Below are 25,889 nucleotides of genomic sequence, written 5' to 3'. Positions count from 1 at the left end.
CTCCTAACAGGAGATGAATAGTTACTTGGATCATGTGGCCCTACACTGGTGTACGGACAAACAGAGAGTTGACACTGGAGGAGGTATTAGGTGCTATCAAATCCGTTGCATCAAGGAAATCCCCGGGACCTGACGTGTTCACAGCAGAGTTTATAAGTACTACACTACCAAACTCGGACCGTACCCATTACAGATGTACTAACAGAGTCTGAGGGATGGCCATTTGCCTGAGACACTGAGAGAAGCAATTGTGGTGGTACTACTTAAGCCAACAAGCCCCAAAATGACTGTTCCTCCTACCGGACAATCTCATCAACCTAGAAAACAAAATTCTTGCCAAAATATTCGCCATTCGGCTAGCGCCCCTGATGCAAACAATGTTCAGAGCAAATCAGTCAGGGTTTATACCAGAACGCTCCACCTCTTCTGTAATAAGGAGGATGTTCGAGCGGATCTCAGCGGTACAGCAGGAGGACCCGGTAGTAGCTGCCTTGCTGGACGCCACTAAAGCGTTCAACTCGGTGGAGTGGCCATTCCTGTTTACTATGTAGAATCTCTCTGATTAAAATGACATTGCTTACAAGATTCTTATACGTTTTCCTCAATGCTCCAATAGCTATACCTGGAGAATACTTCTGAGAATTGAAATCCGTGATACTGCAGTTTATATGGGTGGGTAAACAAGCTAGAGTTTCTTGGGACAAGCTGGTGGCGCCCATACATGAGGGGGGTCTGGCGCTACCGGAATTTGAAACTTATTACAATGTGGCACAAGCAAGGTTTCTGTTACGCTCACCTGGTTCCCACAGGGGCATCGATCGGACCCGGACAGCTGCGGTCTCCACCAACGTGATGCGTAGTGAAGAGATGACAGTCTGGACTGGCCCGCCTAATCTTGTCTGCTGGACTCGTAGAAGTATTCTCCTGCAAGTGGAGAAAGGGATTTAGCCACCCGTTGTCTTTAGTGATGCCCCCCACCCCCCAACTGTTCTCGTTCTCCCCACTAATCACCTCCGATATTCCCTCTTGGTAACTTCACCTTATGTTTTTAAATGATGAGCTCTCCATCCTGCATGACATGCAGGGGCGCGTAGATACCAGTTACTTCACTGGTTTGAAGGTACTGGAGGAGTTCCGGAGGACTATTAACTCCAGTGTCTATAAAGTTCAAAGAGTTCAATATGTCCGATGTTCACTCTTGTTCCATTCCTTCGTTAGGTTGCAGCTGGGTCCAAAGGAATATTGCCTGGAGACAGCTGATGGCGTTCAGGTAAGAGTCTGTATTACCAAACACTGTCCGGTAAAAGTTGCATGAGTTTAACATGTTGTTTTCTCTCCCTTTATAGGTGCGGCATAGAAAGATGCGGCGAATTAAAGGATAATACCTCCGGTGGTAAAGCAGGTAAGCCTATGGTGGCAAAGAGATTGTCTTTGTCGGTTTTCTCGGCTCACATTATTCCTTTTGTTTTCCCCCCAGGTGCTGGGTTTCGACGAAGAAAATGATGGAGGCAGCGCCGAGTTGAAAGATGCGGTGGACTGGTGAGTATAACGCGGTGCTGCTCTGGCGAAGCGACGCGTGCTGAAATAATGTCCTTTCCAGGCTTGGAGATGTGCTGGGTCCGGAATCAGGTAAGGAATCAAATAATGTCCGTGATCTAACCTCTTCTCCTTTCTTTTCCTTTTGTCTAGGAGCTCCGGATTCGAGGCGGCCGTGGCAGAAGACTGGATGCTGACTTGCAGACACGGTGAGCGTTACGCTGCTGGATGCAGAATAACACGAAGCATGAGCTGCTGTTCGGGCGTGGTTTAAATAGCCTGCAAAGTGGTCCCAGGTAAGAAGTTCTCCAGAACCACACCTGAGTAAAAAATAGTCCCTGTAATAAAATAGTCCCATCCAGGCCTCACGTTGGCTTAGACTCATTTGCAGCATGGTCTGCATAAGGTAAGTAAAGTCTATGAGCCTGGCGCCTATGGCGCCAGGACTGATTTCTATGATGAACCGGGGCTGTTGGGGTTTTAATGAGTATCTGGATGACTGCTCCTGGGGCTGATGGACTCGATCTGGATGCCCGGGGGTAGGCATCATGACAGCACTCCCCCCCAAGGCTCCTCCTAAAGTTGTTGTTCTTCCCCTTGACCCTGGCTTGTCTGGGAAGTCCTGATGGAATTTTTTCACCAATCGAGGAGCATGAACGTGGTCACTAGGTTCCCATGACCTTTCTTGTGGTCCGTAACCCTTCCAGTCGATTAAATAAAAAAGTCTTGATTTAACCATTTTAGAGTCCAGGATGATTTTTACCTCGAATTCAGGTTCTCCATCTATTAGGATGGGGTCATGTGGTTTTGTTAATCTTGTCCCAGGTTGAACTGGTTTTAGAAGTGAAACATGAAAGACAGGATGAATCCGCATATTAGAGGGTAATTCTAATTTGACGGCCACCGGGTTGATAATGGCCTTAATGGTGTAAGGTCCTAAATATCTAGGATTAAAAGTCTGAGTTCCTTTCAGAGGTATATGTCTTGTAGCCAGCCAAAATTGGTCTCTGATTCGATATGGTGGGGTCTCACTTCAGCATTTTTCTTGTATTTCTCGTTTGCTTGTTTCAAATGTTTTTTTGCCTCTTTAAAAGCTTGTGTAATAGTGGAATGCAGATGAGTTACTGTCGGCATTTCTAAATGCTGGGGCGAATCGAGTTCTGAGGTTCGAGGATGATGTCCATATATGGTATAAAAGGGGCTTTGTCCGGTTCCTGAATGTACAGAGTTATTGTATGCGTATTCAGAAATCCATAAAATGTCCTTCCAATTACTTTCAGTTTGGTGGAGCATACAACGTAGGTAATGTTCACGAGTCTGGTTGGTTCTCTCTGTCTGACCAATCGGTTTGGGGATGGTGACTGGTTGATAACCTTATGTCGATTTGTGCCAATTGACAACACTTCTGCCAAAATTGCCAAATGAACTGACTACCTCGGTCAGAGATCAATACGGAAGGAAGTCCATGTATTCGAACAATATTTTCGAGAAATTCCTTGGCCAAGATTGAAGCAGAAGGTAATGCTTTTAAAGGAATAAAGTGGGCCATCTTGGAAAAAAGATCCACAATAACTAGAATGGTGTTGAATCCATTACATGGCGGTAGATCTGTAATAAAGTCTAAAGACAAAGTGTGCCATGGTGTGGGTGGAATATCTAAAGGTTGTAAAATACCAGCTGGTTTCTTCTTTTGACTTGTGGTCTGGGCACAGGTGCCACAACACAGTACAAATGACTTTACATCTTTTCGCCAGGTGGGCCACCAGAATTGTCTTTTAATTTTAGCTTCAGTTTTTGCAATACCTGGGTGCCCTTCCATCAGAGCTTCATGGTAATTGGAAATGACTTGTTCTTGTAGTTCCTTGTGTGGTAGAAATAGACGCCCTTGATAGTAAGGTAGGTCATTGACAACTGAATAATCTGGGCCCTTTTTAACCCAGTCCTGCAGGGTTACTGAATCGAAAAGTTGTTGGACCTTTAAATGAATTTCTTCTAAGGTCTGTAGAGTAGTTATCCCAAGAATTCTTTGTTCAGGAATTATAGGCACCGGTTCCGGGTTCGAATATGCTTCTCCCATCCCAATTCGGGATAAAGCGTCTGCCTTACCATTCTTACAACCTGGTCGATAAGTGATCACGAAATCGAATTCGGCAAGGAATAAGGCCCATCGAAGTTGACGCGATGATTGGGCCTTGACTGTTATTAAATACTACAAGTTCCTGTGATCTGTGATTATAGTAATGGTAAGCCTGGCACCGAGAAGATAATGCCGCCAAGCCTTGAAGGCGGATTTGATGGCTAACAACTGTTTATCATTAACCGCATAGTTTAATTCGGGGGCCGAGAATTTTCTGGACCAAAATGCTACTGGATGAAGTTGACCGGTTTCCGATCCTTCTGGGACAGGACAGCCCCCATGGCTAAACTGGATGCATCGGATTCAACTATGTATGGGAGCTCGGGGCGTGGATGCTTTAAGACAGGTGCCGACGTGAATTTCAATTTCAGTTCTTGGAAGGCTTTTTCTGCTTCTTCGGTCCACAAGAAGCATTTGTTTTTTCGCAAAAGTGCTGTGATGGGGTGTACCACAGGAAGTCAGGAATAAATCTGCGGTAGAAATTAGCAAATCCAAGCATGCTTTGCACCCCTTTAACTGAACTGGGTGATGGCCACTTGGGAATTGCATCCACCTTTCGATAGTCCATTCGGACTCCTTTTGGAGTCAGGATAAATCCAAGGAATTCAACTTCTGTAGCATGAAAAACAAATTTTTCCAATTTTGCATATGACTTGTGCTGGCGTAGTTTCTCAAGGACTGCACGAACGTGCTTAACATGGTCTGATTCTGAGGAGGAGTACACTAGAATATTGTCTATGTATACGTCAACACAGACGTCAATGAGTTCACGAAGGACATCGTTCATAAAATATTGGAAGGCTGCTGGTGCATTGCACAACCCGAAGGGCATCACCTGATATTCAAATAATCCGTACTTGGTGCGAAAAGCGGTCTTCTATTCGTCGCCCTTCTTTACACGTACCAGATGATATGCCCCTCGGAGATCTAATTTAGTGTAGATGCAAGCATCCTTTACTTGGTCTAGTAGTTCGGGGATCAGAGGCAATGGATATCGGTTCTTCACCGTGATCTGGTTTAATGCACGGTAGTCTATGCACGTTCTGAGGTTACCTTCCTTTTTGGGCACGAAGAATAAAGCTGAAGATGCGGGGGACTTAGATGGACGAATGAAGCCATTAGCAAGGTATTGGTCCAAGTATTGTCGTAGGTGACGGTTTTCGGGTTCCGTAAGGGCGTAGATCCTACTGCATGGAGGTTGTGCACCGGGTATGAGGTCGATTTGACAATCGTATGATCTATGAGGTGGTAAGGTGTTTGCCTGTTCTTTTTGGAAAACATCCTGGAATTCTTGATATTCCTGAGGTAACTGCATGTCTGGATTAGCGACTGTGGCCAGGCTTTTGTTCAAGGTTTTTTCCGGGTAACAGGTGTGTGCACACTCCGGGAAGGTTACTCTCTTCTCTCGCCAATCAATACAAGGATTATGTGTTTCCAACCAAGGTATCCCCAGTATTATTTGGAACTGCGGGGCTTTGATTAAGTCAAACACAATAGTCTCTCGATGTCCATCTTGACCCAACAGTGTCATCTCTGTGGTGGAATGAGTTACAGGCCCAGAGGCAATTTCAGTTCCATCGACTGTGGTGATAACATCCGAAGTGGTCTTTTTACAGAGAGGTAGATTCATCCTAGAAGCCAATTCGTGGTCCACATAGTTTCCTATGGCCCCGCTAGCAATGTATGCCCTAACTGCGTGCATACGTGATGGCTGCCTTGGATCAATAAGGACCATTGGTATGATTAGGTGCAAGGTCTGAGTGTCCTTCTTTAAGCTCGGCAAGCGGACCTCTACGCTTGTCGGGTGTGGTCGTTTCCCGAATCAGGCTCTGCTTGATTTCTATCAGCAACTCTGACTACTTTCTTGGATGGTTTTAAAGGGCAATCCCGTAGAAAATGTCCTGAGGCCCCACAGTACAGACACAACTGCATCTGTTGTCTCCTTTCTCTTTCTTTTTGAGTTAAGGGTCCCTTAGCCCCCCCGATCTGCATTGGTTCTGATGCATCTGTTCCTTTGGGAGTAAGATTGGGTTTAACCAATACCCGATTCTCGAACTTAGCTCGATCAGCTTTTCTATTCTGAAGTCGGTGGTCTAGCTGGACCACTAAGTCTATAATTCTGCGCAATCCTGAGGTGGGTTCACAACTTGGGCCAAAACATCTTTGAGTTCACCCCGAAGTCCACGATGAAATAATGTAATTCGCTTTACCTCTGGCCATCCGGTTTCCACCACCAACCTATTGAAGGTTGCGATATAAATTAGCAGGTCCTGGTTTCCTTGTCGTAGGGATAGAAGTTCGTTATCCAGGGCCTGTCCCTGTGAATGTCTGGCGAATAGTCTTTCCATGCTCAATTGAAAACCCAGAAAATCCCGAAGAAGAGGGTCATCCTGGTTGACTAATGGAATTGACCAATCCGCTGCGCTGCCACTAAGGTATGACAGTACAAAGGCTACTTTGGCTTGGTCGTTTGGAAAAGCTCCTGGTCTGCATAAAACGTGCAAGCGGCATTGGTTCATGAACACGGCGAACCTTTTCGGGTCCCCAGCAAAGCGTTTGGGTGGAGCTAAAGGAATGCTCCCTGGTAGAACCACTTGCACAGGGCTGCTCGATGAAACGGGGTTTGAATTCCCCCAAAGTCCAGGTAGTGGTGTTTGCCCGGCTTGGTTTTGCAGCAGTTGTCTGGCAAGATCATCAGTGTGCTCCTTTGACACAATCCGTTCTCTCCTGAGGGCATTAGTTTCTTGGCGCGCGGAGTGCACTTCTGCCCTAAGTTCTCCTAACAATTGGGCTAGTTGGTCGGTTTCTGAGGTCTCCATTACGCCCGGGTGGGGATTTGTAGATAGGCTTTGTGTTCTGTTACGTTCACCTGGTTCCCACAGGGGCGTCGATCGGACCCGGACAGCTGCGATCTCCACCAACGTGATGCGTAGTGAAGAGATGACAGTCTGGACTGGCCCGCCTAATCTTGTCTGCTGGACTCGTAGAAGTATTCTCCTGCAAGTGGAGAAAGGGATTTAGTTTGTTTGTTTGTTTTATTTATTTGTAGAGCGCTCCGGACACGTGGGTAGAAGGGCGCTTAAGAAGGCGGTTACAGGCATAACATATACATTACATTTACAAAGTACAATAATTTACAAAGCAAGGGTTTACATCCAACAATTTACATATAATACAAGTATGGTTGCGGCTGTTAGCTTATTAGACGTGGGGGTAAATGCTACTCATTGTTCAGTAACCAGCCAATAACAAGTTTCCTAAAGATCGGGAAGGATTCAGTGGTTTTAATTATGAGTGGTATGGTGTTCCAGAGTTGGGAGGCTAGCACAGTGAAGCTAGTGCCTCCTGCTCTTTTTAAGGCAAATCTGGGCACTAGCAGGCATAAGGAGTTGGACGATCTAGTGGTTCTAGATGTAGGTTTTAAGGTGAATTTGTTGGAGAGGTACGGAGGGGCAAGATTGTTTAATGCCTTGTAAGTGAGGCAGATAGTTTTGAGGTAAATTTTTTGCTGTATGGAGAGCCATTTGCACGCTTTCCTGGTTGTGGAGATGTGCTCATGCCTTGGGATGTTGAGTGCTGCGCGTAAAGCATTGTTTTGGAGAACCTGGAGTTTGTTAGTTACGGCTTGGTTGGCTCCTAGGTACAAGCTGTTGCAATAGTCTAGTTTGGATTGGATGAGTGCTCTGGCCAGAATGAGGCAGCTGTCGGGGGATAGGAAGGGTCTGCTAGCCCTGATTAGCTTTCCCGTATAGGCAGTGGCCGAGGCAGTTGAGTTGATTTGTTTGACAAGGTTGGTGTTGGCATCAAGGTGGAAGCCTAAGGTTTTCACACTTTTAGCAATAGGGATGGTGTTACCGTCTATGATAATGTTCTTGTAGCTGGGACTGAGTTTGGACAGGTTATTGGGAGAGCTGACCAATGGAAGCTCCGTCTTCTCATCATTCAGGCAGAGGCCGTGGGTGGCCATCCATGCCTGAATGATGGAGAAGATTTCGTTGATCCGGATGACGTCCGCATTGTAGTTGCCTGTGATGGTGAGGAGAATCTAGGTGTCATCTGCGTAGTTGGTGTAGGTGACACCCAGACGGTCCAATATGTCAAATAGAGGCTTCGTAAATATATTATGCAGGGTGGGGGAGACACAGGAGCCTTGTGGGACTCCGCAGGTGATGGGGATCGGGTCAGCAGCAGCTGTGGTGGAGAAATCTCGCATGGTTCTATTTGCTAGGAAGGATTGTATCCATGCAGAGGCAGAGGAGGAGAAGTGGGCTGCGATAGATAGGTGGTTGCATAGTATTTCGTGGTCGACTAAATCGAAGGCCGCTGAGAGATCTAAAAGAAGTAGGATTGTTGCATTGCCTTTGTCTTTGATTTCATCAATCTGACTTTTGAGGTCAACCAGAGCGGTTTCAGTACCATGTTGAGGTCTGAAGCCAGATTGACGCATACCTAGCAGTTGGTTAGATTCCAGGTACTCCTGAATCTGGATGTAGGCGACTCTGTCCAAGATTTTTAGCAGAAAAGGGACAGTGGTGATTGGTCTATAATTAGTTGGTATGGCTGGGTATAGGGATTGTTTTTTTAGGAGAGGGAGTACCCAGGATTGTTTTAGGTTGTTGGGGACAGAATTGTTATCGAATGAGAGGTTGATTAGCTTGGTGATAAAAGGGGAGAGGTCTCTGGCCGCGTCTTTTATTATTTGGGCAGGGCAACTGTCCCCTTTGTAATTAGAAGGTTTTAGGGAAGTAATGATTTGTTGGACTTCTAGGCTAGTCACTTTCTTAAAGGTGAAGTCTATGTTGGCTTTGTTGGGTGTAGGTGGGCTTAAACTGGGGTTGGTGGTTTTGTTGCTGAGGAGTTGTTGACGTTTGTTCTCAATTTTGGTCTGGAGCCCTGTGATTTTATTGTTGAGGGCATTCTGGATGCTGGTGCACCAGGGTTTATCTTTTGAGCAGTTGTCTGGAGGAGGATTGGGGTTTTCTAGCTCCTTTAGAATTTTAAATAGTTCTTTGGTGGAGGAGCCTGCCTGGTCAATCCTGACGTTATAGGCATCTTTTTTAGTACGAATTATCTCGCTTTTGTATAGCCTGGAGATGTTTTTGAGATTGGATTTGTTTTCAGGTGATGGGTTGGTTTTCCATAGTAGCTCTAGTTTAGCTTTCTTTTTCCTGAGTAGTTTGAGTTCGGGAGTGTACCACGAGTTCAGGTGGTTTATTGGTTTGCTTTTGCGTAGTTTCAAAGGGGCAATGGTATCAATGGCGGTAGCCATGGAATTGTTGAAGGTGTCAACTAGTAGGTTAAGGTCAGCCTTGTCCGGTAGAGCGTTAAGGGTGGGCAGGACCAGAGGTAGTAAGGCTTCGGGGGTAATGTTACGCTTGTTTCTGGTAGGGCAGGCTGGAGCCAGGGGGCGTTTCTTAGGCGTGGCCCGGTTGGTGTGAATTTCAAGTGGGATAAGGTAGTGATCTGTCCATGTAAGTGGTTGGGGGGCCTTGCAGGTGGTGTTGCAGTTGAGAGTTGCTACCCAGTCGAGAATTCTGCCTTTCTGGTGGGTCGGTGAGATACTAAGTTGGGCGAAACCGTGCTCAGTGAGGGCGTTTGCTAAGGATGCGGCTGGTGCGTCCTTGGGGTCGTCATACCCCAGATTGAAGTCGCCGAGGATGATAGTTTGTGCTAGTGGCTTGGAATTTTCAGTGATGAGCGCTGTGATGTGTTCTTCAAAAGTTCCTGGAGGGCCTGGGGGTCTGTATATAAGGTGTAGTGTGATCGTACTTGTGGGGGAAGTTTGTAACTTGATTGTGAGTAACTCGCAGGATTTAAGTGAAATGGTGGTTACTAATCTACAGCCTAGCGGCGATTTTGAGATGAACGCTACGCCTCCTCCTTTACCATTGGGTCTGTCGGCTCTGAGGATGGAGTAGTTGGCAGGAATGGCTAACGACAAGTGTGGTCCTGAGGCCTCGTGTAGCCATGTTTCCGTTAGGGCAAGGAAGTCAAGATCATATGTTAGAATGGTGTCAGCAATTTCTGTGGGGTGAGCGGGCAGGGATCTGGTATTGAGTAAAGCTCCTTTTAGGGGGAGTGGGACGGGCTCATTAGGGGTCTTTAATTTCTTTTTGGCTTTGGTTTTGAGTTTGGCAGGGTGGATGCTAATTGTAAGGGGCAGCCTAGTGCCTAGTCTGTTGTTGCGGGCAGAGAGGTCAGGGTTGGTAGAACGTAGGGGTTCTGGAGATTTTCGTACGGGTGCCACCGAGAGACATGGAGCACTAAGTGTACTGTGATTGGGAGTTTTGTTAGGGGTAGTATTTGCAGGGGAGCGGTTGTCTACGGAGGAGGTGCGGTGAGAGTGGTGATTAGGTGGAAAAGGCGGCTGGGTGGGTAGGAAGGGCGTGGGGCAGGGGATCGGGTAGTGCCTAGGGCAACCTAGATTGGCTAAGCCGTTGTTGACGGTTATGAAGATATTGCTGGTACAGTGTACATTGTCCGGTATGATGCAGAAAGGGAACATGGTGAGAGTGAGAGTGAGCCAGGAGATCATGGTCTGGACGCGCAGCTGCGCAATGCAAATCTGGTGCACTGCACACTTGGGCTAGGTTACAATGAGGTAGTGCCTAGATTTGAATACAAATAAATGCCGTGCGGTAGCAGCTGGGGGTATATGCTAGGCGGGTACATGGAACACATCGAGGCAGTACGTACAATGACAGGAGTGGTGGGATCAAGAACGGGCTAGCAGGGGTGTTTCCTATCAGCAAAGGTCGGAAGGGACAAAGAAGATGCTAGGTGCAGAGTCGAAACCGGTCGACCTCACCTGTTGTGGCTTCACCACAACATTTTATGATACCCCCAAGACCAACAGGGGTTACTGCATGAAATTGAGAAAAACCCAGAAAGCATGGGCTTTTCCATCCCATAACTAGTGGGATAGTGCATTTTTAGTGATAATTTGGTATCACCTAATCCACCCTCCGGGCAACCACCCTTTTGCAGGGAACTTTCGAGTCATCAAGGTTAAAATAAAATTACATGACCATCCCGATGCCTCCATTTTGCACTTGTCATCTCTAGCTGTCTAGATTTAAGAATACGAGATTTAATCCCCTTCTCGCACTCTTTCACATAATAGTGCTGGTTGCCCCCCACTCCCATCCTGCACCAGACCAGCTCCTTACCCTGTGTCCAAGAGAATAGGACAACGGTCAATACTAATCTCATTAGTTGTTTTGTCTTGCCCTTATCGGCAAGTTGATGAACCTTTTCCCCAGTAAACCGTTCCCTGTGTACCAGTATGAGCACAGGGCCCAGTGATCCTTGGTGAACCGCGACCCCGGACAGGGACGCGGTAATGAATAACAGAGCACATAGTATGGAACGTCGCAATCGGCACTTACAGGAGTAGAGGAACGTGATCTCCTGCCTCATATGGGGGTACCTAGGAGCGGACAGCGCGATCTGGAGAAAGGCGAGCGACACCCCAGGAAACAACAACATCACCACAGATAAGTGACCAAACAAGAGGGGGCAACACCGGGTGGAGAAACTTTGCCAAGAGGGCGCTGGGCAGACTGAATATGGACTGGTCAATTCACTGGTGGACACCCCTGATTAAAATAGGCCCTGGGGACACAGTATAGCAGAGGGGGCAGCTGAAGGGAAGGTCTCCATTCTCCCCCACCACTCTGAGCACCGTTAGTGGGAGATAACACAAGGAAGCAATCCCAGTTCGGCACAAGGGGAGACAACTGCGGTGATACTCGAGTAGTGTATGGCCCGCGGCTGGGAACTCTAAGAACTGATCCACCCTGCGATGACACATTTGCCCCCTCTCCCCCGGTCATAGCGTGGGGCAACTAACAAGCGCAAAAGAATGAAAAACCATAGAATGCGAAGGACTACTCAAAGGGCATGACATTATTAGGGTGATGCACAGCCCACGGCTGGAGACCCTGAGAGCAGACCTACTGTGCAGCGAACACATACGTGCCCCCCGGGTCAGAGAGTGGGGTAGCCTGCAGAGCACAAGAGGGTGGAAGGACAAAGGAGTATGAGGATCTGACCTTAAGAGCATAACCTCAAATCATCATAAAACCAATCCACAAGCTGGAAGCAACTGGTGACCGTAGAGGCTGACTGTGAGGGTCGGGAAGCCATGACGTGGCAAGGAGGAGGTAGAATACGTTTCGAGCACGTGACGTGGTGAACAGCACTCACATTGACCAAGTCCGGGGCAATATTGCGATGTCAAAATCAGACAAAGGAGGCAAACAACAGTCCAAACTACATTTCGATACACCCTCTCAAGCTACAAGCAACAAGCTGATGGACGGACCCCCAGATGGACGGTCCCAACCCGCTCTCCAAGATCCCATAGGAGCATTTCAAGATATTAAAGACATGTTCAACCAGTTGCTGAACTGCATCCATTCCCTAGATGGCAAGATGGATACCCTCACCTGTAAAGTCGACCACATGCAGGTCCGCCTTGACAAACATGGGCATGGGGAGAGACTCAATAAGGTGGAGGGGCGAGTATCCGCCATGGAGGATGAATCCACATCGGGCACTGAAGGAGCTGGCTGATAGACAAGAGGATTCGGAGTCCAGGTCCAGGAGGAATAACCTGAGAATAGTAGGTGTACCCGAATCAGTGGAGCAGAGAAATATGGAACCCCTAGTAGAGGAGATACTGCGTAAAGCACTGGGACCGGAGGATTTCTCAGCATAGTGGAGAGGGCATACTGAGTGCCGAGCGGAAAGAAACTGATTCCCGGGGCCCAACTAGGCCCGATCATTCCTCGCATGCTGAACTATGAAGACACAGATCTTGCTCTCTGTAAAGCCAGAGAAAAGGGGACAGTGACCTACAAGGGAGATACAATCAGACTCTTCCCGGATTTTTCAGAGAAGTTACAAGCTTCTCGGAGAACATACACAGAAGTTAAGAAACAAATTCGGGAGAGAGGAATCCGTTATGCCATGCTGTTTCCAGCCAAACTGCGGATAGAACACGAGGGTCGAGTAATTTTCTTTCACACCGCAGAGGAGGCCAACACCTTTCTTGAACTGCAACTGAGGAACCCCAGACAAGGCAGGAACAATGGGTGACAGCACGTCCAGGGTACTATATCCTTAAGCAACAAGTGATGTATGAGACAAAAGGGGCTATTTGATCCGAGGGCGGTTGGGTCACAAGTGTTAAGTTAGCAGAGGTATGGTGGGCGGCTGTGCACCAAGCTACCCCTCATGAGGAAGCTCAAGTTTGATGAACGAGACGGGAAGGGGAGGATGCTGATAAGTTGGGGTGATCAGCAGAGTGGGGAGGGAGATTGATATACTGATGAATTGGGGTAGTCGGTGGGGGCGACAGGAACGAAGGGGGAAGAGAAAGGGGGAAGTAAGAATCTCAAGGTACTGTTGAATCATGGGGTATCTAGTCACGGTAATCACCTGGGGGTCATGAAGGTTGACCACCTGCTCTCTAAAGAAATCCGGAAGGGGTCTGCTCGCCAAAATACACAATGTTAGTGACGCTTAAGTACATAACATGGAACGTAAGAGGGTTGAACTGCCCATCCAAGTGTCGTAGGGTTCTGCTCTATATACATCGCCATCAGGTAGGAATAGCGTTTCTAAAAGAGACTCATTTAACTTCAGAGACAGAATCTAAACTTTGGAAGAGCTGAGGGTGTCATAGATATTTCTCTTCCTACTCCTCGTACGCAAGAGGGGTGTGGATTCCCGTCCATGGCTCTGTTGGGATTCGTCAGACCACTATGGTATAAGATGGGGGAGGGGACTTGTGGTGCAGGGAACCATACAAGGTAAATTATACACCCTAGTCAACTACTATGGCCCAAACCTAGACAAAGTGCAGTCACTAGACTGGATTGATATTCAGCTGGGGGAGACTCCTGTCTGGGGAGATTGTCTGAGCTGGGGACTTCAATGCGGTCATGAACCCTGTTTGTGATCGCACAGGAAATGACCATCGCCCGGTACCCAAAGGGACAAGCAAAATACAAGGCATGTGTCTCACATGGGAGATTGGGGATGTATGAAGGATTAGGAATCAAGGAATACAACAATACACGCACCACTCACGGCTGGATTTCGTCCTTCTTAGTTTCGCACACACTGATGGAAAGGGTCACAGAGATAATAATCCTTGCTTGCACATTATCTGATCATGCCCCGGTGTTAATGACTGTTGAGTTAACGGGTCGGGATAGAGGAAGGCAACCCTGGATATTTAAGAGTGAAAGCCTCACCGATACAATGTTCCGAGATGGTCTGACTGAGGCAACAGACATGTTTTTTTAGATTGATGTTGGATCGGTGAGATCGGCTGGGACTTTATGGGAGAGCTTCAAGTGTGTTATGAGAGGGGAGTGCATATCAAGGGAATCCGGGGTACTAAGACAGATTAGAAGGGAACTGGCAGTTAAGGAGAATCGTATACAAGCATTACAATCTGCAACACCCGCGCCATCACACTCAGAGCAGGCAGAGATTATGAAACACTTACAGGAGTTCAATGAGTTAGAACAGAGGGAGGCCAAATTCATGTGGGGGAAGGCAGCAATACAGCAATATGGGGAAGGGCAGAAACCAGGCAGGGTATTGGTGAAAGCAGCAAAACTGGATAACCTCAAGGGCCGAGTTTTACAAATGAACAAGAGGTGGAAGAATTTGCAGATACAGAGATAGTTCAAGAATTTCACTGGTTCTACAACCAGTTATACTCATCCCAGACCCAAGCCTCCTAACAGGAGATGAATAGTTACTTGGATCATGTGGCCCTACACTGGTGTACGGACAAACAGAGAGTTGACACTGGAGGAGGTATTAGGTGCTATCAAATCCGTTGCATCAAGGAAATCCCCGGGACCTGACGTGTTCACAGCAGAGTTTATAAGTACTACACTACCAAACTCGGACCGTACCCATTACAGATGTACTAACAGAGTCTGAGGGATGGCCATTTGCCTGAGACACTGAGAGAAGCAATTGTGGTGGTACTACTTAAGCCAACAAGCCCCAAAATGACTGTTCCTCCAACCGGACAATCTCATCAACCTAGAAAACAAAATTCTTGCCAAAATATTCGCCATTCGGCTAGCGCCCCTGATGCAAACAATGTTCAGAGCAAATCAGTCAGGTTTTATACCAGAACGCTCCACCTCTTCTGTAATAAGGAGGATGTTCGAGCGGATCTCAGCGGTACAGCAGGAGGACCCGGTAGTAGCTGCCTTGCTGGACGCCACTAAAGCGTTCAACTCGGTGGAGTGGCCATTCCTGTTTACTATGTAGAATCTCTCTGATTAAAATGACATTGCTTACAAGATTCTTATACGTTTTCCTCAATGCTCCAATAGCTATACCTGGAGAATACTTCTGAGAATTGAAATCCGTGATACTGCAGTTTATATGGGTGGGTAAACAAGCTAGAGTTTCTTGGGACAAGCTGGTGGCGCCCATACATGAGGGGGGTCTGGCGCTACCGGAATTTGAAACTTATTACAATGTGGCACAAGCAAGGTTTCTGTTACGCTCACCTGGTTCCCACAGGGGCATCGATCGGACCCGGACAGCTGCGGTCTCCACCAACGTGATGCGTAGTGAAGAGATGACAGTCTGGACTGGCCCGCCTAATCTTGTCTGCTGGACTCGTAGAAGTATTCTCCTGCAAGTGGAGAAAGGGATTTAGCCACCCGTTGTCTTTAGTGATGCCCCCCACCCCCCAACTGTTCTCGTTCTCCCCACTAATCACCTCCGATATTCCCTCTTGGTAACTTCACCTTATGTTTTTAAATGATGAGCTCTCCATCCTGCATGGCATGCAGGGGCGCGTAGATACCAGTTACTTCACTGGTTTGAAGGTACTGGAGGAGTTCCGGAGGACTATTAACTCCAGTGTCTATAAAGTTCAAAGAGTTCAATATGTCCGATGTTCACTCTTGTTCCATTCCTTCGTTAGGTTGCAGCTGGGTCCAAAGGAATATTGCCTGGAGACAGCTGATGGCGTTCAGGTAAGAGTCTGTATTACCAAACACTGTCCGGTAAAAGTTGCATGAGTTTAACATGTTGTTTTCTCTCCCTTTATAGGTGCGGCATAGAAAGATGCGGCGAATTAAAGGATAATACCTCCGGTGGTAAAGCAGGTAAGCCTATGGTGGCAAAGAGATTGTCTTTGTCGGTTTTCTCGGCTCACATTATTCCTTTTGTTTTCCCCCCAGGTGCTGGGTTTCGACGAAGAAAATGATGGAGGCAGCGCCGAGTTGAAAGATGCGGTGGACTGGTGAGTATAACGCGGTGCTGCTCTGGCGAAGCGACGCGTGCTGAAATAATGTCCTTTCCAGGCTTGGAGATGTGCTGGGTCCGGAATCAGGTAAGGAATCAAATAATGTCCGTGATCTAACCTCTTCTCCTTTCTTTTCCTTTTGTCTAGGAGCTCCGGATTCGAGGCGGCCGTGGCAGAAGACTGGATGCTGACTTGCAGACACGGTGAGCGTTACGCTGCTGGATGCAGAATAACACGAAGCATGAGCTGCTGTTCGGGCGTGGTTTAAATAGCCTGCAAAGTGGTCCCAGGTAAGAAGTTCTCCAGAACCACACCTGAGTAAAAAATAGTCCCTGTAATAAAATAGTCCCATCCAGGCCTCACGTTGGCTTAGACTCATTTGCAGCATGGTCTGCATAAGGTAAGTAAAGTCTATGAGCCTGGCGCCTATGGCGCCAGGACTGATTTCTATGATGAACCGGGGCTGTTGGGGTTTTAATGAGTATCTGGATGACTGCTCCTGGGGCTGATGGACTCGATCTGGATGCCCGGGGGTAGGCATCATGACAGCACTCCCCCCCAAGGCTCCTCCTAAAGTTGTTGTTCTTCCCCTTGACCCTGGCTTGTCTGGGAAGTCCTGATGGAATTTTTTCACCAATCGAGGAGCATGAACGTGGTCACTAGGTTCCCATGACCTTTCTTGTGGTCCGTAACCCTTCCAGTCGATTAAATAAAAAAGTCTTGATTTAACCATTTTAGAGTCCAGGATGATTTTTACCTCGAATTCAGGTTCTCCATCTATTAGGATGGGGTCATGTGGTTTTGTTAATCTTGTCCCAGGTTGAACTGGTTTTAGAAGTGAAACATGAAAGACAGGATGAATCCGCATATTAGAGGGTAATTCTAATTTGACGGCCACCGGGTTGATAATGGCCTTAATGGTGTAAGGTCCTAAATATCTAGGATTAAAAGTCTGAGTTCCTTTCAGAGGTATATGTCTTGTAGCCAGCCAAAATTGGTCTCTGATTCGATATGGTGGGGTCTCACTTCAGCATTTTTCTTGTATTTCTCGTTTGCTTGTTTCAAATGTTTTTTTGCCTCTTTAAAAGCTTGTGTAATAGTGGAATGCAGATGAGTTACTGTCGGCATTTCTAAATGCTGGGGCGAATCGAGTTCTGAGGTTCGAGGATGATGTCCATATATGGTATAAAAGGGGCTTTGTCTGGTTCCTGAATGTACAGAGTTATTGTATGCGTATTCAGAAATCCATAAAATGTCCTTCCAATTACTTTCAGTTTGGTGGAGCATACAACGTAGGTAATGTTCACGAGTCTGGTTGGTTCTCTCTGTCTGACCAATCGGTTTGGGGATGGTGACTGGTTGATAACCTTATGTCGATTTGTGCCAATTGACAACACTTCTGCCAAAATTGCCAAATGAACTGACTACCTCGGTCAGAGATCAATACGGAAGGAAGTCCATGTATTCGAACAATATTTTCGAGAAATTCCTTGGCCAAGATTGAAGCAGAAGGTAATGCTTTTAAAGGAATAAAGTGGGCCATCTTGGAAAAAAGATCCACAATAACTAGAATGGTGTTGAATCCATTACATGGCGGTAGATCTGTAATAAAGTCTAAAGACAAAGTGTGCCATGGTGTGGGTGGAATATCTAAAGGTTGTAAAATACCAGCTGGTTTCTTCTTTTGACTTGTGGTCTGGGCACAGGTGCCACAACACAGTACAAATGACTTTACATCTTTTCGCCAGGTGGGCCACCAGAATTGTCTTTTAATTTTAGCTTCAGTTTTTGCAATACCTGGGTGCCCTTCCATCAGAGCTTCATGGTAATTGGAAATGACTTGTTCTTGTAGTTCCTTGTGTGGTAGAAATAGACGCCCTTGATAGTAAGGTAGGTCATTGACAACTGAATAATCTGGGCCCTTTTTAACCCAGTCCTGCAGGGTTACTGAATCGAAAAGTTGTTGGACCTTTAAATGAATTTCTTCTAAGGTCTGTAGAGTAGTTATCCCAAGAATTCTTTGTTCAGGAATTATAGGCACCGGTTCCGGGTTCGAATATGCTTCTCCCATCCCAATTCGGGATAAAGCGTCTGCCTTACCATTCTTACAACCTGGTCGATAAGTGATCACGAAATCGAATTCGGCAAGGAATAAGGCCCATCGAAGTTGACGCGATGATTGGGCCTTGACTGTTATTAAATACTACAAGTTCCTGTGATCTGTGATTATAGTAATGGTAAGCCTGGCACCGAGAAGATAATGCCGCCAAGCCTTGAAGGCGGATTTGATGGCTAACAACTGTTTATCATTAACCGCATAGTTTAATTCGGGGGCCGAGAATTTTCTGGACCAAAATGCTACTGGATGAAGTTGACCGGTTTCCGATCCTTCTGGGACAGGACAGCCCCCATGGCTAAACTGGATGCATCGGATTCAACTATGTATGGGAGCTCGGGGCGTGGATGCTTTAAGACAGGTGCCGACGTGAATTTCAATTTCAGTTCTTGGAAGGCTTTTTCTGCTTCTTCGGTCCACAAGAAGCATTTGTTTTTTCGCAAAAGTGCTGTGATGGGGTGTACCACAGGAAGTCAGGAATAAATCTGCGGTAGAAATTAGCAAATCCAAGCATGCTTTGCACCCCTTTAACTGAACTGGGTGATGGCCACTTGGGAATTGCATCCACCTTTCGATAGTCCATTCGGACTCCTTTTGGAGTCAGGATAAATCCAAGGAATTCAACTTCTGTAGCATGAAAAACAAATTTTTCCAATTTTGCATATGACTTGTGCTGGCGTAGTTTCTCAAGGACTGCACGAACGTGCTTAACATGGTCTGATTCTGAGGAGGAGTACACTAGAATATTGTCTATGTATACGTCAACACAGACGTCAATGAGTTCACGAAGGACATCGTTCATAAAATATTGGAAGGCTGCTGGTGCATTGCACAACCCGAAGGGCATCACCTGATATTCAAATAATCCGTACTTGGTGCGAAAAGCGGTCTTCTATTCGTCGCCCTTCTTTACACGTACCAGATGATATGCCCCTCGGAGATCTAATTTAGTGTAGATGCAAGCATCCTTTACTTGGTCTAGTAGTTCGGGGATCAGAGGCAATGGATATCGGTTCTTCACCGTGATCTGGTTTAATGCACGGTAGTCTATGCACGTTCTGAGGTTACCTTACTTTTTGGGCACGAAGAATAAAGCTGAAGATGCGGGGGACTTAGATGGACGAATGAAGCCATTAGCAAGGTATTGGTCCAAGTATTGTCGTAGGTGACGGTTTTCGGGTTCCGTAAGGGCGTAGATCCTACTGCATGGAGGTTGTGCACCGGGTATGAGGTCGATTTGACAATCGTATGATCTATGAGGTGGTAAGGTGTTTGCCTGTTCTTTTTGGAAAACATCCTGGAAATCTTGATATTCCTGAGGTAACTGCATGTCTGGATTAGCGACTGTGGCCAGGCTTTTGTTCAAGGTTTTTTCCGGGTAACAGGTGTGTGCACACTCCGGGAAGGTTACTCTCTTCTCTCGCCAATCAATACAAGGATTATGTGTTTCCAACCAAGGTATCCCCAGTATTATTTGGAACTGCGGGGCTTTGATTAAGTCAAACACAATAGTCTCTCGATGTCCATCTTGACCCAACAGTGTCATCTCTGTGGTGGAATGAGTTACAGGCCCAGAGGCAATTTCAGTTCCATCGACTGTGGTGATAACATCCGAAGTGGTCTTTTTACAGAGAGGTAGATTCATCCTAGAAGCCAATTCGTGGTCCACATAGTTTCCTATGGCCCCACTAGCAATGTATGCCCTAACTGCGTGCATACGTGATGGCTGCCTTGGATCAATAAGGACCATTGGTATGATTAGGTGCAAGGTCTGAGTGTCCTTCTTTAAGCTCGGCAAGCGGACCTCTACGCTTGTCGGGTGTGGTCGTTTCCCGAATCAGGCTCTGCTTGATTTCTATCAGCAACTCTGACTACTTTCTTGGATGGTTTTAAAGGGCAATCCCGTAGAAAATGTCCTGAGGCCCCACAGTACAGACACAACTGCATCTGTTGTCTCCTTTCTCTTTCTTTTTGAGTTAAGGGTCCCTTAACCCCCCCGATCTGCATTGGTTCTGATGCATCTGTTCCTTTGGGAGTAAGATTGGGTTTAACCAATACCCGATTCTCGAACTTAGCTCGATCAGCTTTTCTATTCTGAAGTCGGTGGTCTAGCTGGACCACTAAGTCTATAATTCTGCGCAATCCTGAGGTGGGTTCACAACTTGGGCCAAAACATCTTTGAGTTCACCCCGAAGTCCACGATGAAATAATGTAATTCGCTTTACCTCTGGCCATCCGGTTTCCACCACCAACCTATTGAAGGTTGCGATATAAATTAGCAGGTCCTGGTTTCCTTGTCGTAGGGATAGAAGTTCGTTATCCAGGGCCTGTCCCTGTGAATGTCTGGCGAATAGTCTTTCCATGCTCAATTGAAAACCCAGAAAATCCCGAAGAAGAGGGTCATCCTGGTTGACTAATGGAATTGACCAATCCGCTGCGCTGCCACTAAGGTATGACAGTACAAAGGCTACTTTGGCTTGGTCGTTTGGAAAAGCTCCTGGTCTGCATAAAACGTGCAAGCGGCATTGGTTCATGAACACGGCGAACCTTTTCGGGTCCCCAGCAAAGCGTTTGGGTGGAGCTAAAGGAATGCTCCCTGGTAGAACCACTTGCACAGGGCTGCTCGATGAAACGGGGTTTGAATTCCCCCAAAGTCCAGGTAGTGGTGTTTGCCCGGCTTGGTTTTGCAGCAGTTGTCTGGCAAGATCATCAGTGTGCTCCTTTGACACAATCCGTTCTCTCCTGAGGGCATTAGTTTCTTGGCGCGCGGAGTGCACTTCTGCCCTAAGTTCTCCTAACAATTGGGCTAGTTGGTCGGTTTCTGAGGTCTCCATTACGCCCGGGTGGGGATTTGTAGATAGGCTTTGTGTTCTGTTACGTTCACCTGGTTCCCACAGGGGCGTCGATCGGACCCGGACAGCTGCGATCTCCACCAACGTGATGCGTAGTGAAGAGATGACAGTCTGGACTGGCCCGCCTAATCTTGTCTGCTGGACTCGTAGAAGTATTCTCCTGCAAGTGGAGAAAGGGATTTAGTTTGTTTGTTTGTTTTATTTATTTGTAGAACGCTCCGGACACGTGGGTAGAAGGGCGCTTAAGAAGGCGGTTACAGGCATAACATATACATTACATTTACAAAGTACAATAATTTACAAAGCAAGGGTTTACATCCAACAATTTACATATAATACAAGTATGGTTGCGGCTGTTAGCTTATTAGACGTGGGGGTAAATGCTACTCATTGTTCAGTAACCAGCCAATAACAAGTTTCCTAAAGATCGGGAAGGATTCAGTGGTTTTAATTATGAGTGGTATGGTGTTCCAGAGTTGGGAGGCTAGCACAGTGAAGCTAGTGCCTCCTGCTCTTTTTAAGGCAAATCTGGGCACTAGCAGGCATAAGGAGTTGGACGATCTAGTGGTTCTAGATGTAGGTTTTAAGGTGAATTTGTTGGAGAGGTACGGAGGGGCAAGATTGTTTAATGCCTTGTAAGTGAGGCAGATAGTTTTGAGGTAAATTTTTTGCTGTATGGAGAGCCATTTGCACGCTTTCCTGGTTGTGGAGATGTGCTCACGCCTTGGGATGTTGAGTGCTGCGCGTAAAGCATTGTTTTGGAGAACCTGGAGTTTGTTAGTTACGGCTTGGTTGGCTCCTAGGTACAAGCTGTTGCAATAGTCTAGTTTGGATTGGATGAGTGCTCTGGCCAGAATGAGGCAGCTGTCGGGGGATAGGAAGGGTCTGCTAGCCCTGATTAGCTTTCCCGTATAGGCAGTGGCCGAGGCAGTTGAGTTGATTTGTTTGACAAGGTTGGTGTTGGCATCAAGGTGGAAGCCTAAGGTTTTCACACTTTTAGCAATAGGGATGGTGTTACCGTCTATGATAATGTTCTTGTAGCTGGGACTGAGTTTGGACAGGTTATTGGGAGAGCTGACCAATGGAAGCTCTGTCTTCTCATCATTCAGGCAGAGGCCGTGGGTGGCCATCCATGCCTGAATGATGGAGAAGATTTCGTTGATCCGGATGACGTCCGCATTGTAGTTGCCTGTGATGGTGAGGAGAATCTAGGTGTCATCTGCGTAGTTGGTGTAGGTGACACCCAGACGGTCCAATATGTCAAATAGAGGCTTCGTAAATATATTATGCAGGGTGGGGGAGACACAGGAGCCTTGTGGGACTCCGCAGGTGATGGGGATCGGGTCAGCAGCAGCTGTGGTGGAGAAATCTCGCATGGTTCTATTTGCTAGGAAGGATTGTATCCATGCAGAGGCAGAGGAGGAGAAGTGGGCTGCGATAGATAGGTGGTTGCATAGTATTTCGTGGTCGACTAAATCGAAGGCCGCTGAGAGATCTAAAAGAAGTAGGATTGTTGCATTGCCTTTGTCTTTGATTTCATCAATCTGACTTTTGAGGTCAACCAGAGCGGTTTCAGTACCATGTTGAGGTCTGAAGCCAGATTGACGCATACCTAGCAGTTGGTTAGATTCCAGGTACTCCTGAATCTGGATGTAGGCGACTCTGTCCAAGATTTTTAGCAGAAAAGGGACAGTGGTGATTGGTCTATAATTAGTTGGTATGGCTGGGTATAGGGATTGTTTTTTTAGGAGAGGGAGTACCCAGGATTGTTTTAGGTTGTTGGGGACAGAATTGTTATCGAATGAGAGGTTGATTAGCTTGGTGATAAAAGGGGAGAGGTCTCTGGCCGCGTCTTTTATTATTTGGGCAGGGCAACTGTCCCCTTTGTAATTAGAAGGTTTTAGGGAAGTAATGATTTGTTGGACTTCTAGGCTAGTCACTTTCTTAAAGGTGAAGTCTATGTTGGCTTTGTTGGGTGTAGGTGGGCTTAAACTGGGGTTGGTGGTTTTGTTGCTGAGGAGTTGTTGACGTTTGTTCTCAATTTTGGTCTGGAGCCCTGTGATTTTATTGTTGAGGGCATTCTGGATGCTGGTGCACCAGGGTTTATCTTTTGAGCAGTTGTCTGGAGGAGGATTGGGGTTTTCTAGCTCCTTTAGAATTTTAAATAGTTCTTTGGTGGAGGAGCCTGCCTGGTCAATCCTGACGTTATAGGCATCTTTTTTAGTACGAATTATCTCGCTTTTGTATAGCCTGGAGATGTTTTTGAGATTGGATTTGTTTTCAGGTGATGGGTTGGTTTTCCATAGTAGCTCTAGTTTAGCTTTCTTTTTCCTGAGTAGTTTGAGTTCGGGAGTGTACCACGAGTTCAGGTGGTTTATTGGTTTGCTTTTGCGTAGTTTCAAAGGGGCAATGGTATCAATGGCGGTAGCCATGGAATTGTTGAAGGTGTCAACTAGTAGGTTAAGGTCAGCCTTGTCCGGTAGAGCGTTAAGGGTGGGCAGGACCAGAGGTAGTAAGGCTTCGGGGGTAATGTTACGCTTGTTTCTGGTAGGGCAGGCTGGAGCCAGGGGGCGTTTCTTAGGCGTGGCCCGGTTGGTGTGAATTTCAAGTGGGATAAGGTAGTGATCTGTCCATGTAAGTGGTTGGGGGGCCTTGCAGGTGGTGTTGCAGTTGAGAGTTGCTACCCAGTCGAGAATTCTGCCTTTCTGGTGGGTCGGTGAGATACTAAGTTGGGCGAAACCGTGCTCAGTGAGGGCGTTTGCTAAGGATGCGGCTGGTGCGTCCTTGGGGTCGTCATACCCCAGATTGAAGTCGCCGAGGATGATAGTTTGTGCTAGTGGCTTGGAATTTTCAGTGATGAGCGCTGTGATGTGTTCTTCAAAAGTTCCTGGAGGGCCTGGGGGTCTGTATATAAGGTGTAGTGTGATCGTACTTGTGGGGGAAGTTTGTAACTTGATTGTGAGTAACTCGCAGGATTTAAGTGAAATGGTGGTTACTAATCTACAGCCTAGCGGCGATTTTGAGATGAACGCTACGCCTCCTCCTTTACCATTGGGTCTGTCGGCTCTGAGGATGGAGTAGTTGGCAGGAATGGCTAACGACAAGTGTGGTCCTGAGGCCTCGTGTAGCCATGTTTCCGTTAGGGCAAGGAAGTCAAGATCATATGTTAGAATGGTGTCAGCAATTTCTGTGGGGTGAGCGGGCAGGGATCTGGTATTGAGTAAAGCTCCTTTTAGGGGGAGTGGGACGGGCTCATTAGGGGTCTTTAATTTCTTTTTGGCTTTGGTTTTGAGTTTGGCAGGGTGGATGCTAATTGTAAGGGGCAGCCTAGTGCCTAGTCTGTTGTTGCGGGCAGAGAGGTCAGGGTTGGTAGAACGTGGGGGTTCTGGAGATTTTCGTACGGGTGCCACCGAGAGACATGGAGCACTAAGTGTACTGTGATTGGGAGTTTTGTTAGGGGTAGTATTTGCAGGGGAGCGGTTGTCTACGGAGGAGGTGCGGTGAGAGTGGTGATTAGGTGGAAAAGGCGGCTGGGTGGGTAGGAAGGGCGTGGGGCAGGGGATCGGGTAGTGCCTAGGGCAACCTAGATTGGCTAAGCCGTTGTTGACGGTTATGAAGATATTGCTGGTACAGTGTACATTGTCCGGTATGATGCAGAAAGGGAACATGGTGAGAGTGAGAGTGAGCCAGGAGATCATGGTCTGGACGCGCAGCTGCGCAATGCAAATCTGGTGCACTGCACACTTGGGCTAGGTTACAATGAGGTAGTGCCTAGATTTGAATACAAATAAATGCCGTGCGGTAGCAGCTGGGGGTATATGCTAGGCGGGTACATGGAACACATCGAGGCAGTACGTACAATGACAGGAGTGGTGGGATCAAGAACGGGCTAGCAGGGGTGTTTCCTATCAGCAAAGGTCGGAAGGGACAAAGAAGATGCTAGGTGCAGAGTCACTAATGCAAGATAGTAGGCTGAAGCACGCTAGAATGACACTTCTTAAAACCACATATTATTTACTTGCATGTAGGACTAGTCTATCACGGTGTCATGTGCCATAAGTGGCAAGTAATACGCATGGGATAGGTGTAGTTAGCAGTACAGATGGTTCATGCACTATCATTGGCCACAGTTTGGTTTGCTGGTCTGCAGGGTGCTAGTTCAAAGGAGGTCATATAAAAGGAGTGGAGCATACACATCAGTCATAGGGCGGTTTTCTACTAGCTGGTGACACTTATACGATCAGGAGGTGCAACAGAGGATCAAATGAACAGGTTATACTACAAGCGAATGGACCACAGCGTTATAGGCATTAAGTCTATTTTGGAGTGCGAGGGCGTGGGTGCCTGTGTTGCGAGCCTTCACGAGTGCTGGGAGTAAGGTTACCTTGACTGTAATGGTGAGAGGGTGATGAGGGGCTGACTTTCAGCGTTCCACGCCGATGCGCCTGGTTGCGCTCGCTCAGCTCAGTCGGGGGGGTGGCCTTCTCTCTAGGCCTTACCTCGTTGGCCGGCTCTCGCCTGTCGGTGATTGGGGGCAGGATGTATTGCCGGTTTGCACCAATCCAGGAGCAGGATGCAGGGTGCAGGTCAGGCGGACGTTCTGGACAGGGTCAGGCGCAGGAGCACCAAAGCGCGGCGGCCATCTTGGAATTGCCAGAGCAGACGATTTTTGAACGGATTCAGGGACACACTGGCAGTGTGTGCTTCGCGGCTGCTGTTTTTGGGGGTAAGCAGGCCTTGTAGAGTGAAGCAATCAGGTTCTCTGGGATAAAATCGAATTTAGAGCGGATGGAGGCGAGGAGGTGGCGTGAGGATAACGAGGGCTCTAAGGCAGCAGAAATTATGCCTGGAGCTTACCTCTTCCTCTCCGCATCTCGTGGGCAGCGCGGGCTGCTCCTGCAGCAGATTCAGCGACGGTGTGACTACTGGCCATGGAGAGGTTCCAGCTGG

Source organism: Ambystoma mexicanum, chromosome 9, assembly GCF_040938575.1.
Source record: "Ambystoma mexicanum isolate Mex_15411 chromosome 9, UKY_AmexF1_1, whole genome shotgun sequence".
NCBI lineage: Eukaryota > Metazoa > Chordata > Amphibia > Caudata > Ambystomatidae > Ambystoma > Ambystoma mexicanum.
Note: the sequence above shows the minus strand (reverse complement) of the source record.